This window comes from Alligator mississippiensis, chromosome 9 (genome assembly GCF_030867095.1).
Source record: "Alligator mississippiensis isolate rAllMis1 chromosome 9, rAllMis1, whole genome shotgun sequence".
NCBI lineage: Eukaryota > Metazoa > Chordata > Crocodylia > Alligatoridae > Alligator > Alligator mississippiensis.
Genome location: NC_081832.1, coordinates 75,614,857 through 75,620,909, shown reverse-complemented (window position 1 = coordinate 75,620,909; position 6,053 = coordinate 75,614,857).

The following is a 6,053-nucleotide window of genomic DNA, read 5'->3' as shown; positions in this document are numbered from 1 at the left end:
CATGTGCATGTCTCGGTGTGTTATGGGAGGGATTTTCTAGTCAAATGAAGTCATTTAAAAGCGCTACGGGACTTGGGGTAGAGTTTTCATAAGTGCCTTTCACTCACGTAGCATCACGTTAATTAAGCCGTAGCACGGGAAACAGCAGAGACTCTCTTAACAGCCAGTTTATAGGATAGCATGTGTTGGGCTCAGAGTCTACAGCCACCTTATGATTTTCTCCAACTTGGTGAATAAGAGACAAAGATTTCTGCCTCTCTCGAGCGTTTGCAAGAAGTTAGTCAAGGGTGCAACAACCACCGTTCAGTTATACTGTCTGCTTTCAACTGGACCTAAAAAAGAGTTCCTGCCCCGAGACTGGACAGGAATCATTCCTAGAACAATGTTTCCTAGACTTACCCCCATGCAACTGTATTTAAGCTGGTCTTCTCCAAGCCATCGACAAACCTCATTTCACAGATAACCTTGTAGCAACGGCATTAGGGATGCACAAACTCGAGCTAAAGGAAGTCATTTCTTTTAAGGCAGGGATTCTGTGAATATTGGCAGCAAATATTCAAGGTTTATAAGGCTCCTGCTATTCCCAGGAGAGGGCAGAGGCAGAAAACACGTCCCTTTTTCTTTTGGGACAAGACTGCGGTGTCCTGAAAGGAAAGCCCACCATCAGGAGGTTGAATCCGTTTCTGGAGACAGCTGTCAACAGCAAGTCTGAATGCCCATTCGATGGAAACCTGCCACGATGAGACCGAGTTGAAGACCATCGACACTGTAGACGAGCCCTTTGCAAATATTACTAGGACAAGGAAAACGTGTTGCCCAGGCAAAAAACTGCACCTGAAGCAAACTGACCCTGGAGACCTCTGCCCAGCTGGAGAGCATAAACATTATAGTGCAGCAGCACCGTATGTCAGAGGAGATTTTGGAGCCCAGTTGTTCCCTAATTTCACATTTAATTCTGGGATACCAGACGAGAATGACTCTCCCCTAAAATAATCACGTGGGAAATGAGTCACTGGTCTTGGATAAACCAGTTGTGACACTGAAGAGGGAATGAGGAAGACGTGGCAAAATCTCAGATGCTCTTTTCCTTCTACACCCCGAGATGCGCCCGCGTGCTACGCTCCACTTGCGGTGTGCAAAGTTTAACACTGCCTCTGTGCGTGCATCCGTGGGTATTAAGGAAGACAAGGAGGTGGACTTTAGCTGAGTGTGGCCATGTGTATGTCACAGTGTGGTGGAAGGGATTTTCTAGCTGGATCAAGTCATTTAAAAGCTTGGGGGAAAGTTTTCATTAGGGCCTTTCATTTGTGTGGCATGACATTGGTTAACCCGTAGCATGGGAAGCAGCAGAGACCGTGGCTAGTCCTGAACTGCCAGATCTATTTGTTCTAGCCAAAGTGTAAAAAATCCTGCCCTACCCTTTGAATACACACACAATTGAAAACCACTTCCTGACTCTGTTACTGGGCCTGAAAGGCAAAAATGTTTGCCCTCTGAATGCCACACATGCTTTCTTGGGGGTCATCTTCCCCAGGGTACAAAAGCCAATACGGATCCAATCAGTGAAAATAAGCTTTGCTTGAGACTTGGTCTGATTCAGCTGCCCTGCACATGAAGGACTCCTCAGAGATAAGACAGCCAGTCTTACAAAATGAGCAAGATCTCCCACACACCCAGCAAACCACTATTGAGCCCCACTGCTGCGGCCCAAATTCGGATGGAGAACAAAGCTGCACAGCCCGACAAACACAGCCGTCACTTGGCCACGAGAGGGCACGTTGCACAGAGCAGAGATAATTAGTTAAGACAGCTAACAAAGGTGTTGCAGGCAACTCGGCCGGAAGAAGGGCCAGGCGGTACACAGAAAACAGGTTCAGGGTGCTGGGCTAGACAAGAGCAAGTTTTCTTTGGAAAAATCAGCATAACAGCCCAGACCCCCACTCAGCACATCGAAAGCAAGGAAGAAATTATCAGGATGAGAAAACCCAACAGAACCGTTATCCCACCATGGTGCTCTTTTAAAACCGGGCTTGATCTCCCCTCCCGGGTTCATGTGCACGGTGTTGCTAGATTTAGATGTAAACCAGTGTAAGCCCCAAGCAAACATAGGTGACAGTGAACCAACAGCTTTCTCAACACTACTGGCAGCTTGCAATCCCACCCCCAGCCCCACTCACCCTAGGTCTTACAAGACAGACAGATGCTCTACCAGGGATCCCCGCAGCCTCTTACCTTTCCCGCTTCCTTCCTACAGCCGGGGGTTAAATTGGGCAATGGGGACCTTTGAGGCTTGAGCTCAGAGCCAGCTTTCCATGCAACTAAAAAGCTAAACAGACTTGCATAGCTGATTTTATTCAAGAACAATACGATATCGTGCTAGTACGCAGGGGTCCAGCCACGATTCTCTCCCCTCCAAATTAAAACCATGAGCAGCCTCCGACACACAGAGATTGATTCAGCTTCCACAAAGCACCATTTCCTTAACTATGCAGCCAAATCAGCCCCAGCCGCCCCTAATGAATCGGTTCCCCTGGATTATACGATGTCCAAGCATTTGTCATTGGCAGAAATGCCACTCTACACAAAGAGACAGCACCCCGACTCCCCCTCCAGTCACGGCACCCTCAGAAACACCCCCAAATAAAAGCTGTGGTCCCCCCAGACGGATGCCCCTTGGCAGACACCCCTGCCCCTGCTTCTGGCCAAAGACCTCAGTTGCTGCCCCGCAACATAGCTGTGCCCCACACACACACACCACTTGAAGTGCCCCCTTCCCAGGTGAAATCATTTACCAGCAGCAAAAGGGAATTACTTCTCACTCACCTGCAGGGACCCATCCAGCTCATTGCCAAGCCTTTCCACCCCCCAACATCACTTGTGCCCCAGGTTGAGCCAGCCTCTCACCCCAACCCCCTGCAGCCCCGCACTGGGGGCTGTGGGTATCTACCATGTGGGTCTTCTCCCTACAAAGCCATGGAGAAAGCTGCCCCCACTGACACCGCTTGAGAAAAGGCTGGTGACCCCAGCTCTTCAGTGCCCCTGAATGCCACGGCTGACAAAAGGCAATTCGAGGGGCTGAAAGCTGGGCCCTCCATCTCCAAGCCAAGAACACCGCCCCCGGGCCAGGGACCCCTCTTCCTACCTGCACCCTGGGCTCATCCAGTCCAAAGGCTGGCGTTAGCCAACTTCTGCTGCTCAGAGCCGCCGAACTTCAGCCCCGTGGAGCCCAAGGGAAGCAGCTTGGGAGCAAAGGAGAGGAGCTCATTAGGGGCTGGAAGGCACCTGGGCTTGGACCTTCCCAGCTCCTCCCTCCCAGAGCTGCAGCCCCTGCCCACCTCTGCCCCTGAACGGCTGCCCTGCCCCGTGGTAACTGTGGGCATGCTTGCACCCCATATAGCCAAGCAGAGGTGTCCTGGTCCTCAGCGAGAGCCTGGGAAGTGTTTCCAAGTGGCTTCTCCTTACTCCAGGATAAGTGGGCACACATGCAATTACCAGAGCAGCCTCAGCTCCCCGCCAGCACCAAACCTCCAAGAACCAGTCACGTGGAGCAGCTCCCAGCCTCATCGCAGCCCCTTCTCCAGAGCCTCCCAAGGGGCCTAGATTTCAAATGCAAAACGGAGCAAGCAAAGCCAAGCTGGTGACAGAAGGGGATGCACCTGGCATGCATCCCTCTATGGGGATTGCTCACGGCACGGAAAAATCAGCAGTGTCACATATGACAAGGCGGCAAAGCAGCCGCAGAGGCTGTATCATTATTACTGAACTACTTAAAACCTATTTAATCTGAACCAGGTGGCTACTTACATACATCCAGAAAACCTCCCCGTGAGCCCCCTGCACTTACAGCTCTGGCTAAAGGAAGGGCTGCAGAGTGAGCCAATGATTATAAGAGGTCCTCTTCCCCTTGCTTTCTACAGGGCTGGCATTGGGCCTTACAGCCACAGTGCAGAAGGGGTTAAGTGCAGGGTTTTTTTTTTTTTTTTTTTTAAGGGGTTTGGGTTGTTTTTAAGGGTTGTAGCCCTGTTTTTTTAAGACAGTAAAGAAACAGCTGCCAGCAAATACAGAGGATTGGACTCGTGGCCCAGGCAGTCCCTCATCAAGGTTCACGGCCCAATGGGACAGAGAAGCCCAAAGGCAAGGCTGGCCTCTCCTTTTGCAAATGGCTCTGACCTTCACTTAAATTAAAGGATCATAAACCTATGCTGGAGGTCTCCATTCAGTTCAGGCTTTGGGATAGCTCAGGGCCTGGACTGAGAACGCTGCTCAGAAAGGCACCGAGTGCTATTGCAAACCCACCAGTGGCCCTGGGCACCATCCTTTTCCAAAAGGAAAAGCTTCAGGGCTACCTGGGTAAGGAAATTAGTCACCAGTGTCACATCTACTGCACGATTAAGCAGCTTCTTCTGCTCTTGGGGTCATGCAGGTATTAAAGGATGATTTCCCCTGCTTGAAAACAGCATCTTTCAGCAACATCAGCTTCATTTTACTGTTCATTTTCCATCTGGCCCCAGTGACAACACGCAGCGGCAGCAGCAGTGTGATTATTCAATGATAACTGGAGATACAGCAGGGTTGCCATAGCTCCTGGAGATGCTATCAGAGTACAGCTGCATTTCAGGGGCTGAGTCATATCGCTCCGCTGGGTGCTCTGCTTATGAATACGCATCCCTACGACCACGAACAGAGCCGCACGTACAAGAAAGCACTGTGCGCTTAAGGCAGTAGTTTCCAAAAGCTCAAGTTCCCGCTGCACTGAAAAGGGAACACGCTTGATACTGTACAGATATGAAAGTGGATGCGTCGTCTGCTGGACTCCTACTCTTACAGGCCAAAGTCTGTTTAAGCCACAACTCCTCTTCCATCCCCAGAGGAGCCTCAAACAAGACACAATGAAGATCAAGCCTTCCTTTCTGCTGCCAACCCTAGCTTTCCGCAGCAAAGGAAGAGATGCATCTTTGCACGTTTGGGCCATACCTTACTTGTAAAAACTTAGTGGAAGATCTTACAAGTACCAAGTAAGCTGGCTGCTTCATTCTCAGTGGGGAAATAATTGGAGCTAGGACAAAAGAGCAGAAGTCAAGGCCTCTAGGCCCTATTCCCACAGCCCTGCAGTCATAACGTTTCTCCCTGCCTCAGTTTCCCCACCTGCAAGATAGGGATAAAGCCAACAACCAGACTCCTCCACTTGTTGGGGCTTTGAGCACTCGGGATGGGGAAGGGCAGTCCACCCACCTGCCTCCGCACCTGTCAAAGGCTGTTAGTCCCTTCGCTCTCCACTTTGATCTATGTTGGGCGTTAGACCAGAGCTGTGCTGATGCAAAGTGCAACCAAATGCCCCGACACTGCCCGTCCCCGAGGCTCTGCCCTCCTGCGGTCCTAGAAGATGACAAAGGCAGGGTCAGACCTGAGGGCAGAGATGGGAAGGCTTCCCTACGCTTGGGGAAGAGGAGTACCTTAAAGCCTTTACTTACCCCAAAGACCCAGCAATATTCATCCCTATCTTGTTTGCCATCTCTTGGTGCAACAGGACAGACCACTTCCACGATTCAGGCCTGATCACCTCCCTTTGCAGGGCAGAGAAAAGCCTATAAGTGAGGACTGGAGAACGACCTATGCCAGCACTGTTTTTGCATTGCAACAGGGTGACCATTTGCACAAGTGGGTTTTCCGGATGCTTTAAAAGTCTTTCTGGTGCATTAAAAGTAAAACTCCTGCACTGCTTGTAGCAGGTAGGCTGCTTTCAGACCCCGCAGTGTGTCTGGGACCCTAAGCCGACAGTGGAAGGGGAAGGAGAGATTAAACCACTTAATGGGAATGAGCTGCCTACATTTCATCCGACATAAAAGGGGAACGGAGCACCTTCTTCTCATCCCCAGGGTACATAGAGACTTCCCAACCTCTCACCTCCTAGGGAGAGACCTGGAGAGCTTTTAAGAAAGGCCACAAGCTCATTTGACCCCTTGTCTGCAGCTTTTGACTCCTTATTGCCTAGTCAGCTTTCCTGGCCTCCCTTCCCTCTGCCTGCCAGGCTCCTTGAGGAAGGGCGGCAGGTC